This window comes from Phaenicophaeus curvirostris, chromosome 5, assembly GCF_032191515.1.
Source record: "Phaenicophaeus curvirostris isolate KB17595 chromosome 5, BPBGC_Pcur_1.0, whole genome shotgun sequence".
Lineage (NCBI taxonomy): Eukaryota > Metazoa > Chordata > Aves > Cuculiformes > Cuculidae > Phaenicophaeus > Phaenicophaeus curvirostris.
Window position 1 is genome coordinate 33,922,118 of NC_091396.1, and position 13,663 is coordinate 33,935,780.

At 37.3% G+C, this 13,663-nt stretch overlaps 1 protein-coding gene across 3 annotated transcripts in view; it reads right to left on the reverse strand.

Annotated features, from left to right (window-relative positions):
- The window catches only part of PALS1 (protein associated with LIN7 1, MAGUK p55 family member), a 56,721-nt gene that overhangs the window by 35,581 nt on the left and 7,477 nt on the right, over positions 1-13,663 (reverse strand). For 2 of the 3 annotated variants that reach the window (XM_069858179.1, XM_069858180.1), the window contains exon 2: positions 438-524. The exons of the other annotated variant lie outside the window; for it this stretch is intronic. The gene's annotated coding sequence lies outside the window, so the exon portion shown is untranslated. The remainder of the gene's footprint in view (positions 1-437; positions 525-13,663) is intronic. 3 annotated transcript variants of the gene reach the window in all.

Sequence of the window (13,663 nt, forward strand, 5' to 3'; positions counted from 1 at the left end):
AATGCTTTTTTCTCAGTTACACAAATAGTTAAAATGTTTTTAAAGTTGACTGAGATTAAGAACAATTGTTGAACACACTAAGGATAAACACCTTTCTTATTCTCCCCAATTCCCTTTAAATATACACTATCAGTTACACATCAACATTGTTTAATTCTACTTTTTAGACCAAATGAAAAACAGACATGAGAGGGAATAAATTTCAGCTGAGGTGACTACAGAGCAGGGAAAGGGAATGACAACAGAAACCAATCAGAGTAGGCTTCAAGAAGCTTACTGCTAAAACTCACATCTAGACAGAAAAACTTGAGACTTCTGCCAAGGTCATTTAAGCATATTTTACAATTCGATAATATATTATTTAACTTCTGTTTATATTTTGCCATCTGTACCATCAATAAAGCTCTGATATAGTTTAACATGTTTTTAACACTTACGAGAAACTCTTCAGGCTGACAAGACCCAAATTCTACTTGAGGTGAAGAGCACGGCAGAGGGCAGTCTGTGCACCAATTAATGAAAACCTGAAAAAAACAAACACACTGAGCTTCAAAGTAGCTCACAGAAACAACCAACACTATAGCTCATTAAACGGTCTGACACCCACATTACCCCAAAGCAGCACACAGATTTACTCTCCCAGCATACAACTACAGCTTCGATTGACAGGCTAAAACTATGCATACATTTGAATACCTAGTTCTAATCAAGTCTTCAGTACCTACAATCCCTGCAACAAGATATGTTTATTTTATACAAAGACATAAGCAGATAAAGCAGATCTCTATGTGCTGCAATGAAAGATAATAAGACAGTGAAAGAAAAAGAGAATTATCTTAATTTAGCAGTTATTCCAAACGCTGAGAAACACTCAAGCGTAACAAATTAAGAGTAGAGAAATTCCTAGAATTCCAAGGATTGTTAACAGATCTCACAGGACAGCCAGAAGCACGATAACAAGACAGCAATTTCTTATCACCCATTCACAGACAGTTAAGACTTCAGATTTCATTGTCTTAAAAGTAAACATGCCTGTCCTCATTTTAAACAGTGGTTATATTCTCCATGAAATTAAAAATACTGCTGCTATTTTAGTTCTCTAATAAAGTCTCCCCCAACCCCTGCTTCAAATTGTATCCTTTTTGGCTTGGGCTCTGCACCCTCATTCCATTTTAATCCCCATTTTTTTTTAGTATGTTATTTTCAATATTAATGCCTGCAAATGACTATGTAAAATACAGTACTAACAGTAAACATTTATGAATACTAAAATGTAAATGACGCTGCCTTCAGACAGGCGATTCAGCCAAAATTATAATAATTGATCACAAATTAAATTGAAGGTATGATGGTCCACAACTTACATCTCATGTAACACTTAAATTCAAACAAAATGGCATTAGTTTAATCCTCCACAGCAAGTTAGTTTTTATGCCATATTTACAATATTTTGGAAAAAGAGAAATTTCTTCCCTACTCCCGTTTTAATACTCCAATACCTGTTGAATCTGATAAAAACATTTAGAATCATTCACCAAAGAAAAGGGGAAGACAGATATTCCTTGCAGGCTTTCATTCAAAAATGCTGAACGGTTAGCCATTTCATTTAACAGTCTTCAAAAGAGGCTGGATATAGGGACCAAGACTGTCTTAAAATTTTATATGATTGAGCTATAGGCTTTGAAGTTCAAAAAGCAAAGCCTCACAACATTATGTAACAAAGATACACATGCTCCACTCTTTTATGGGGCCTTCCTTCTTGGGCTCTCTTTTCAACTCATTTTGCAATATTCTCTGAATCAGTGACAGCAAAATGATTTTTTTTTTTTTAGTTACTGCCTTTAATTTAACCAGATTAGTGCCTCTACTATATTACCCAGTCATGTTGAGGGAAAGGGAATAATGATTTTCAGACCTTTTTTGTTCTGACCACAAAAACTGAGTTGAGACTTCTGAAGACAGAAATTCTGAAATACAGAACATAAGACAAACTGTATTGATGATCACTGCACTTCACAGAACTCAGTCACTTATGCTTCAGAGCATCATGTTTCATTTAAGCTCTTCTCTAGTTACTTATAAGGGAAAACAACAACCCACCCACAAACTATTTTAGACATTCAGGTCACGTCACAAGTTTCTCATTCCTAAGCTCATCTGAGATTGTGACTGTTTCACTGAGCAAAAACCTAAATAACCCGCTGCATAATTTTTTTAATTTTCCTTCTGAAGGATTTTCACTTAATGGGCACTATTCCTCAAGGTCTTCTCTCTAACGTCATCCACACCTGCTTTTCCTGGAAGATGCTGTAAGCAAGGAAAACCAGCCATGCAGTGTATGCATTTTTTCCTATGATACTCATGTCAATATTACTACTATGCTAAAGATGTCCTGTTAGACATTTTCTACTATGAAAGAAAGAAACCATCCTCAAGCAGGATAAATGCAATGGATAGCTTTGGCAAATATATCCCCAAAGAAATAATTGGTGACAGTTGGAGCTTGCCGATAAAGACTATGCCCAAGTAAATTTTTGTCCCTGAAATCTGCTGGAACCTTTCTCAATCCCGAGAAATAGATGATCACTCAAAGTCAGAACCCACTGTTTTGCAGACTGAGACAACAGTTCAGAATCTGCAAAGTGTTGTACTTTCTTTACACTGTCAGTCACATTACTAATATTTGCAGAACATTTCAGTAATCTCTTCAGGGAAATCACAGAATTTATGTGTTTGGGCACAGCTTACTCCCCAAACTGCTACCACAGAACAAAGCTGACTAGGCTTTCAAAGTGTGCCCTACTTTTTGGATTCTTTCAAACAGAGATCCCATAGTTCATGAATTTATGACAAGAACCAGAAAAAGACTGTCAGTATGACTCCTTGGACTGTTGAGCTGGGCTAGTCTGCTGCTGCCAAAGACTGCAGTCTCTTAAGTCTCTCTTGACTGTTCCCTTTCCCTCTCCACTTTAAGGCTGTACAGCCATTACTACCTTCTCCAATAGCTCTAAAGCTTGTCAAATCTCTCTGTCATTAAGTCACCTTAATTCAACAAGACTACAGAATGTTACAAAATATTTTTGTTTGGTCTAGGTTGAAGTCTTATGCTCAAACAGCTTGCAATAATCTGAATGGTGACAGGCACAAGAAACAAGTGGTGGACACCAGGGAGTTAAAGACATGAGGACAGAGACAAGTAGAAACTTCCCCTGCTGCTGGTAGCAGAGAGAGCAAACTCTAACGGAACCACATATCATGGAATCATATTCTGTGAATTCATCCACTTCCCTTCGTCCCCAAAAAGCTCTCAATAGCTACTGATTTTGAAAGAGTTTTTCATTCTAAAAAAACCCAAATGAAACCCACAAGAAAAAAAACAGGAACCACACACAACCACTTGCACTTTTTCCTGATGATATAAACAGGACAGTCAAAAGAATCTATTGGTGTCTCTTAAAATGCATAACCTCAGACACAATATGTGTAAAGGATCGCAAAACTTGAATTCATCTTTGAGCCCATTTCCTCCCAAACAAAAATAGTAAATTGAACACCTGCATCTTGAGAGCATTAAAGGAGGTACCACTGAGAAGTCTAAGCATCTCACTACATTGATTACTCGAAGATACTCAAGTACAATTCTAAACCTATCATCTTTGTAAATAGTATAAACACAGCAGATGAGACTCCACAAGTCTGAAACAAAAGCTTTTTCCTTTTTTTTTTTTTTTTTTTAAACAGCAGACACTAACGACAGAGATAAATCTTGATTATTTTTTTTTTGAGTACTTGCAGTAGACTGCATAAAATGGTACGCTTACTGAGCAAACACTAATAGAAGTAACTACCACCACCTCAGGCATGTGTATACTAAAATGGAATTCACATGGGATAACCACTTGGAAATGGATGAAAATTACATCACTCTTATTTCAAACCTTCCCAGTATTTATCACAATCATCTGCTAAACTTACAGGAACAATGTTAACCATGACTGAAGAACTCACGCTGATTCCTTGGTCATACTGTAAGGCAAAGCTGCTGAACACCACCTGATAACTCAAAACACAGGTCATGAGGAAAGCCTGTAGAAAAATACTTTATGTAAAGTATTAAAAGTTCACTACAAGATGTGAACAATCACATGCTTTGTAAGCAATCCTCACTGCTAGACTTTGTAACAAAAACGCATGAGAAATATCTCTTGTAGCCTTTGTCAAGCTATGTCAGAGAAGGTCTCTAATGTTAAAACAGTCTCTCTCTTTCTCTCCTGTTAAACCCAAGTGGACTCTTGAGCTTAATGCTAGCAATTGGTTAAACAAATTAAGATAAAACTCTGACAGGAACATACATACTTGTGCAAACTGATTTCAGAACATAAGCACTGGGGCAGTAGAGCTCTTCATAGTTAAAACTCTTGCTAAATCAAATAAAGCACATTCAGTTTCTGAAACATTGTTAAAGCAGATGTTCTTTTTATTCAGAAAACAGTAGAAAATTGTGATAAATTCATAAGAATGTAAGACTTCTTTCTCTATGAAAAGCGGTAAACTTTTTCATATGTAGTGGCGCAATAGACCTGTTCAGAAAACCACATCATTTGAGCTGTGGAACTTGGATATTAAAAATCACTATACATAAGTCAGGGAACACCACTGATAAGCTAAGTGATGTAAATCCCTTCCAAAGAACTCCCAAATCAGGCTAAGGAACAAAGACTCAACACCTAGGAAGGTGGAATTCAGCAGAAACCTCCAAGATCATGAAGTGCATCTTCTAGTGCAGTGAACTTGCAACACAGCATTTGAATTTGAGGAATTATTTCCTCTCAATTCTTACACTGATCAAGCTGAAGATGACTCTTCAAATAGTAACGTTAAACTGTTTAAAACCAACCTTTTCCTTCTTCTGTAGCATCTTTAAAGCCTTCTTCCTCTCCTAATTTTAGAGGTGAAAGCTGAACACTGAATTTTTGCTTCTTATAAAAAAAAAAAAATGTTCTCAAGCACATTGAATATTCTGTGCCAGTGAAATGGATAAACAGTAATAAGTGTGTTAACCTGCACTTTACACTTGCTTGTAATAATGAGTCCACAATTACTCTTTCAAAAAAAATAACCTCCCACCCCAACAGAAATGTTGCCCCATTGTTATAACCTTCTGAAGCACCCGACAACTAAAATTAGTTCTATAAACTCACATTACCTACTACTGCCCACTACAACAAAGGAAACTGTAACAGCAATAGAAAACAGAAATCATAGTCCAGGAACAGTCAGTCAAGTCTTCCTGGTTTTCTACACAGGTTCAAAATTCACTAATTCGTCCCACTTGACCCTTCATGTGTATTTTTTACTTTTATAAAAATTGCAACAAGTTTCTCAACAGGGAAGAGAAGATATTTGGAAACCTCTTCTACCTGATATGACTGTGCATAAAAATTAAGTTAAATTAAAATCTAATGGATACAAGATAATGAAACTTCTTTACCACAGAAAGTTTACATCCTAGGGCTGATGTTCAGATCGCAGCAATTCAGATATTTTGTAATGGGAAATGGGAAGAGAGCAAGGACATCTTCCAGTGATAAATGCAGGACATCTTTGCATTTCACCACTCGGTGAAGTAAATTGTATGGGTAATGTACACAAGGGCACTGAACATTAAGAATACATTAAAAAAACCAAACAACCCAAACTTACTGAGTAATACTTAGAAGAACCAATCACACACTCAATCCCTTCAACGAATATCTAAAGATTAAGTTTGTACAAGTTCTACATACCGGTGATGCAAACATGTTTATATACCTTACATCAACATAACTGATAAATCTCTTGAAAGAAAACATCAGAGCACTTTACTGCCCCAATATTTAGAATTCAGTCATCAGGTACTTCTGAATCAGAAAGAACTCCATGTCCCAAAATAACCTCAATGACAAACTTTAAACAGTGCCATTTACAGCCACTTTAGGTAGCAGTGTCTTCAGTAATCATTGTTAAATTTCATTCCAGAAGAACCATAGTATTGATTCCTTCGGAACAAACTTATTAGAGGTTTGACCTTCATAAGAACACACTGATACTATCCAACTAAAGATAAACTGGTATTAAATTCAAAATCCTAGAGCCAAATATCCCATAATTAAGCTTATCTAAGAATGTAAGCTCCATATTTGGCAGTTCCACCTTGGGTTAAAGAATAAAGCCTTCAGTAAATTAGCCTTTAACAGGTTTTACTATACTAATCCTTTGAACAAAGTAACCATAACACTCTGGCCATAAGGTACTTCTTTCTTAAATTCACATTTACATAACTGTAAAAATATGAACTGTGAAATATTACTTTGTAAATCCTTCAGCAAAACAATGGTCCTGAACGCTGCCCTCTCATGCAGAGACCACACAGAAAGGTGTCATCCTCTACAGGTGGAGACAAATCAGTAATCTAACACCAGTTTTAAGTCCAAGTCTGCAATGGCAAGACTCCATGATATTAAAGCATTCTGGAAAAGTGTTACAATTATGAAATTATCCCAAGAAAAAGTGATTAACAAAATTTGCCAGAAATACTGGCGTTCACCACCAATTACGTAGTCAGGATGGCTAGAAGTATTCTCAATATTTTCCCCAAAAACTAGCAGCCTCGCCCCATTGCAAAATCAAGTGTCAAGACTTCAACTGCTGCTCCACAAACCACGCAAAGCTGCACATAGCATGAATCCTAGCGAGGATCTTGATTTCTCCTGAGAAAAGCCAGAGCAGGGAATGAAAACACAGGCAAGGAAAAAGGGGAGAGTCTAGAACTAAATGATATGGAGAGTAACTCCATACAATATTGGAGAAACCATAGTAACTTTTCATTCAAGCAATAATCCAAAGACGAGCAAATTTGAATTACTCTAAATTCCCTGCTTGTTTAAAAAGTAGAATCCAGTGTCAAAGGACAAGGCTAAGATGACAGAACAGACAGCAAGAGCACTGAATGGACATATGTGGCTCAGTACCAATATCAGCATTTCTACATGCCCCACTGGGGATGCTGCCACAGTCCTTACACAAAAATTTTCAGATCAAAGACATCAGCCAAATAAGTAATAGTGAAGAGTACTTTCTGTGACTCAGGCATAGGAAATTCAATGAAAATGAAACCGAAAAGGTTATGTATGCAGAAATTACCACAATCTAGTCTGGCACATCTACTTTACAAACAACAGGAAAACCCAGCACATTTTGCAAAGAAAACTCCCAATATCACTGTGAAGCACCAGAGCCATTACAACAGCACAACACTTCTGCCTTCACTGCTGTCATCCTAAGAAACAGTCAGGTTTACATAAGAGAAGAGTTTTCAGTTGAGAAACTTCATCCAGACCCTTACCACACAAATCTGTCTAATGGGGCAGCAAGAACTCTAGTTACTGTATGCCCATGCTTTGTAACTGCAAAGCTTGCAAATACTGGGTCCTTCTCTTGCCTAGCAATTTGAGGAGACTTGACCAGCTCAAACTGAAACTTTTTCCTAGACACATTTTTCAAGATTTCACAGCAGCAAATTTTCACAATACACTGGAGCAGCACAGCTGAATAATTTCAGAATGCAGCAACACACCACCCATGCCTTGACACATGCATATATATCATGTTTCAGAACAATCCTAAGTTACAGCCTCTACTTCTCCCTACCTATTCTCCCAATTGAACTTTAGGATATGATCATGCAACATGGAGACAGCCTTCACCTTATTCCAAACCCCTTTTCTTGCTTATTTTACACTGGCTTTGGGATCACTGGAGCTCTCCACAAGCCTGCTCAGTGGAATAAAATGACAGAAAAACCTAGAAGATGCTTCTCACTCTCAGCCGCAAAAAGCTCTAACGTGAGATTATCTGCACATAAAACAGTGGTATCTCCTCATCACCAAAAAAATTGCATTTTTGATGACTTACAGATTTTTAAAAGCTAAATTGTTACCAACTCTTATTGTGTATAGAAGAGCCAGTTTATACCTAAAAAAAAAATTCAGACAAAATGTGTACAAGAAAATTCCTTATCCTCTTGTGCTGAAGTGAAAGAACAAATAACATCCAAACCCATTCTGAAGCAGTGCTGCATCATCAGTAACAAATGATTTAGGAACAGAGGAGTACCCAATGGTAACATAAATTGGGAGAAACACCCTGCAGGTCAGAAAAATCAGGATGGCACAGAATACCACCTGCTTTTTTAATTTCAGAAGAAATTTACAAAGGGGATTTAAGACTAGGAATTTTGGTTTCCACTTATCGATAGGAGCTTTCGAGCTCTGGCAAAAATGAGAATTCAAATGCAATCCAATAACGTCACCAAATGCAAATAAGACTACAATTTAAGCAGTAATTTCTTGATGTGCACCTGAATTTGCAGACTATTTTAAGTTATCTGTCATTCCTGGCATTTTTTCAAATGTACTAGGTCACATTATGGGGAAAATATTTGATACTTTCTTCTAAAAATGAAAATAGATTAGTCTCTATTAATATAAATCAACAATTTACAGAAGTCAGTGAGCTTCAGTTTTCTCTTATGCAAAGAAAACAATGCAAACCTTCAGCTAGAATTGGTTTTGCTCAACTTCTCGAAAGGACCAGAAAGGTCTAAATATCAGTAGCGTAAACTGTAGAGATACACGGGACAAAGTAAGGAAACATGCAAAAGCATGTGCAGATAAGTTAACAGAACTTAACTACAGAAGTTAAATCACACTTTTTTCATTAAAGGAACAACAGGCTATTTGACAAAAATCAAACTGGTTTGATTACAGAAATAAACAATTTACAAAAGTAATTACTTTTAAGATTTTATTAAGGACTGTGCAGAAAAGGATCCAAATAGCTATATAAAGAGAAAAATGCATCCAAATTACAAGGGTGCAATTTTAGTCAACCTACCACACAGCTATAGCAGCTATAATAAATAGCATTGTTCAGGCAGTGCTGCTGGCTCCCTCCACTCCCCAGCTCAAGGGGAGGGGTTGTCAGGACCTCAGCTTGCCTCAACAGTTTGTTTTTTCAACCAGTAGTATTTTTTCACCACAGGACTGGGTGATTGAGTGTAATCAAGAGGCCTGACATGACTGCAGGTCAAGTAAGAACAGTTTTCTAGCACAATTTTCAAAGTACCACTCAATATAATGCCTGAAAGAAAATACATTTTTTATCTGCAACAAAAACATTGTAGTCAACATTTTGAGTGAGCAGTAAAAGACGGGGAAACTGCATAACAGCAAAGCTCACAGATGTGAGTTTAGAGGACAAGACAGAGACAAAAAAGAAAAAAAGTCCTGTGACCCTGTGAAGGTCCTGGGTCTGGCATAACTGGCAGTGGCCCAAAACTAATAAATCGTGCTGAATCTAATTTCTGACTGTGCTATGCTAACCAGGCTCTCCAAGGTCTTGACAGCTTATTTGCTCAGACACCTGCATTTTAATCACGAGTAAAGAGAACGGGGCTCTTGGACAACAGAATGCTCCTTCCCTGACACTGCTGCGCACCCTGCAGTACGGCTCCGCAGGGTCTCGGCCAGGAGGCAGGCTACGGTATAGGCAGCAAGTTTGAATTCTTTTACTCGCTAGAACACACAACTGCTGTTCCTACACATACCATATAGTCTAATTATGAAGCCATTTAATATGGTCTTCCAGGCAAAGTTAAGCAGACTGAAAATATCATCAACATCGCATTTTAACTGAGAATTCAGACATCACATTCTAGGCCAGCAAAATCTATTTGGGAAATACTTTAGTTTTATTATAGTGAGAAAGTTCGAAAAGTAACAGCAAATGTTGCAGTGCTGTCATATGTACCAAAGCAAGTCTGTGTGCTTTAGAGTTCATCTAAGCCTAAAACCCAAAAGAAGGTAGCACAGACATGAAGCAGTATTGGTTTTCTAAAAAGCTCAACTTCTAATCCAGCAGGTACACTGTGAACAGCACTGGTACCTTACTGGAAAGCAGATCCTCTGATAACAGTACTAATGCCTCACAGACAGAGTTTTTTTTATTAGCAGCTCCACACATTACAGAATCACAGAATCACAGAATAACCTGGTTGGAAGAGACCCACCGGATCATCGAGTCCAACCGTTCCCATCAAACACTAAACCATATCCCTCAGCACCTCATCCACCCGTGCCTTAAACACCTCCAGGGAAGGTGACTCAACCACCTCCCTGGGCAGCCTGTTCCAGTGCCCAATGACCCTTTCTGTGAAGAATTTTTTCCTAACGTCTAGCCTAAACCTCCCCTGGCGGAGCTTGAGGCCATTCCCTCTTGTCCTGTCCCCTGTCACTTGGAAGAAGAGGCCAGCACCCTCCTCTCTACAACGTCCTTTCTTTTCCATCACTCCTCTTGTAACATGCATTCTGATCCTACGAAAAAAACAAGGTTCCAAGATCTGAAAAACAATGACCTCCTGAACAAGAGTTGCAACACTGTTCACACGCCAGTTCCTCAGAGCAATCAACTGCAAGGCTGGTCACCGAGTTTAATCTTCAGTGCCAAATTGACCAACTGTGTTACTGAGGCAAATCAAAGCAGGTAAATCTGATCTCTGCGAGTCTTGATGGAGTTTTTAGATTTTATCATTACGTTTTACCATCAGTACTTAGGAAACAGAAACGAGTTTTGGGATGTGGATTATCTATTATCCATTATTTTTGTTTTGTCACTTCAAATTGAATTATTACAATGCAGTTTGTCAGATTATACCTTAAATCCACTTGAGAATCTGAAAATAATCAATGCAGCAGCAGTTAGTGACAGTCACTGGAAAAAACAGACTAACCCCCCAGGAATCCCAGTACTTACCATAATGCATCCAATCTTCCAAGTCAAGTCTACGAGCTTTGGTTTAAAGCTGGAGACATTTACAACTTTTGAAATCAAAGCAACCATTTTACTGACATGTCTGTTTGCCAAATAAAGTGGGTTTACTCCACTCAATTTAAAGAAAGCATTTGAGAGGAGTTGTGTAGATTTCTGGTCCCCAGAGACCGCAAATCATCTCAGCAATGCAGTCAGAGAATTTTGTTCCAGCACTGCCAAGGCCACAATGCCTGCAATAACTAAATTTACTTTGGCAAAGTGGAAATAATAGAGCATGTAATAGGTCTAGGTACTCCACTGTCTGGGAAGTTTTAGGTATCCCAAAGATAGACCTCATCCATCACTTCTAGAAGCTTCAGAATCAAAAGCTTCACAGTATCTCTTCCAATTGACTGATTGTTTGGAAGATACTTATCTATCTAGAATGTGTTTCAACCTGCAGCCAGCTGACATTTCACATTAAAGAAGAAAACCATTTTCTCAGATTTATCTAGAGAATAACATCTAACAGAATCAGCACTCATGACATTTTTGTTCTTGAAGAATTCTACATTTATGAAAAGAAGTAGAATTATTTCCAGATATTTAGTAAACATTCAGAGATTCCAGAAAAAAAAAATCACCTAGCAAGTTAAGTATTGAAACTAGAATCTATTATTTGAGGTCAGTGACACTGATGAATATCTTCACGCTCGACTAACTCAAGTGATTCCAAGTATGCACCTATATTCCTTCAAGACCAGTTCTGGAATTCTGAATACAAACAAGGGGTATTTATTACAGAACTTTTAAGTTTTAACAAGCTAAACCCAGAAACATACTTGTACTGCTTTCTTATTCCTCTAAACTTTAAGCATCCATTCAAATGACTCCCATTCACAGTATTGCAGTCAGAATTTGAACAATAGGTCTTACCATTTTCTACCAATGTCTCCATTTTGCTTTTGGTTCTGCTTACCCTGTGGGTACATAAATTGAATTGTTCTACAATGGATTGTTCTACACCACAAGCCAGTAAATCAAAGCCAGGGAAAACTTTACCTGCTAAATATAATTTTTCAGAAATATACCTGTAAGAATACACTAATATAATGGTATATGAATTCTTGATACCTGCAAAAGTGTAATGGTCAGCAATAATATGCTTAGCTCTATATGTACTTTTTTCTCAAAGTACAGGTCAGAAGTTAGACACAGAAATTGTTGCAAAGAGATCATAAAGTAGGGCAAGTAATTTCTCCTTGTGTTATTTTTTTTCAAATAAATTAGAAAAGGCTGCATAAGAGCCTGTGCTGAAGGGACAGCAAGCTTAAAGATGTTCATAGACAAGCTCTAGCAAATCTTGTTGTAGCAGATTAAGTTACTATCCTCAGCTGCAGACTCTGTTCCTGTCAGAAGTCACTGATCCCAAAAGCAGAGTTGGCAGATGACAACATGTGCTGACACCTCAGTCACTTCATTGCTAAGACTTGCACCTTAGTTTGGGTCAGATACTACACTATGAATTGAAATGACTGAGGAACAAGCACTTCTGCTAATTCTGCAAATGATGAACTAGAGCAGAGGAGCTGAACAGGGAGAGGTAAAAAACTGACACCATCAAATCTGACAAAATTTCCCAGAGCTACAGTTACAATCTCAACTTTTTCTGAATTAGCCAGAATCACATGTACCACTTGCCACAAATCCATCCAAGAATAAAACCCGCACTCTCACCAAAAAGTGTCTGAAGTGCAATGTGAACTGTTAGAACAGGCACTGATTAGTCATTATGTACCTTAAAGGCTGAACACTTAATTTCAAATTAGCTTTAAGAAATCAAGACCTGAGGCTTTGCAAAAAAATTGAATTATCACAGAAGTTATAAGGAGCGCTAACACACATAATACCAAAAGAACAGCACTAAAATATCTTTCAAAGATTTGTCGGGAGTGTGCAGTTAAGAGGGAACATAAACTAGCCTATGTTTACTACCCAGACATTTAGGTATGCAGCTATATACATTAAATATTTGTATAGGATAGACTTCAGAAATATTGACAGAAGGAGAAACCGTATGACGTTCTTAACAACAAACATCTGAAACTGGCTTAGGAGATGAAATATATATAAAATCAAGTTGTTAAATTAAAAAAATGCAAATATTTAATACTTCACTACTAGAGAAGTGGTACTTCAGGTTTTACATAACCTATTAAGTAAAATTACTGAAATTTGTACCATGCACCCCAATACTTCTTATTAGGATTAAATATATACGATTCTACCTCATATAACATTTATAATTCATCAGGTTTATAAATGAAGAACCATCACTGATCAGCCATGGAAACCACACTCAAGACTTCAAAAAGAGCTTGTAAATAATAAGCAGGCCTAACTGCTCACTTCTGCAGATTGTCTCCTCCCACTCACATTTAACTGAGGATTTTAGTTTCTAAGAGAGTCAGTCCAATGGTCCCTCAAACCCAGAATACCCCTCCTGACAGCAGCAACAAGACATGCTGTGTAGGGATAACTTGTGCATCCAGAAATTCAATTGTTGTACGACATCAGATGGTACATCCCTGACTATTCAACTTTGAACCACTAAATCTATCTGTCAATGGATCTGCTGTCCATTTTTTGAACGTGCTGATATTGGTTCCCTCCACAAACTCATATGGCAACAAATGCCAGTAGTTCACCACCCAGTATGTGAAGTACCAGCTTCTTTTATCCATTGAAAATCCACCATTTTAATCCACTGCATCCTGCATTTGTAGGATACACAGTTTTTGTGGCTTTTTTTTCC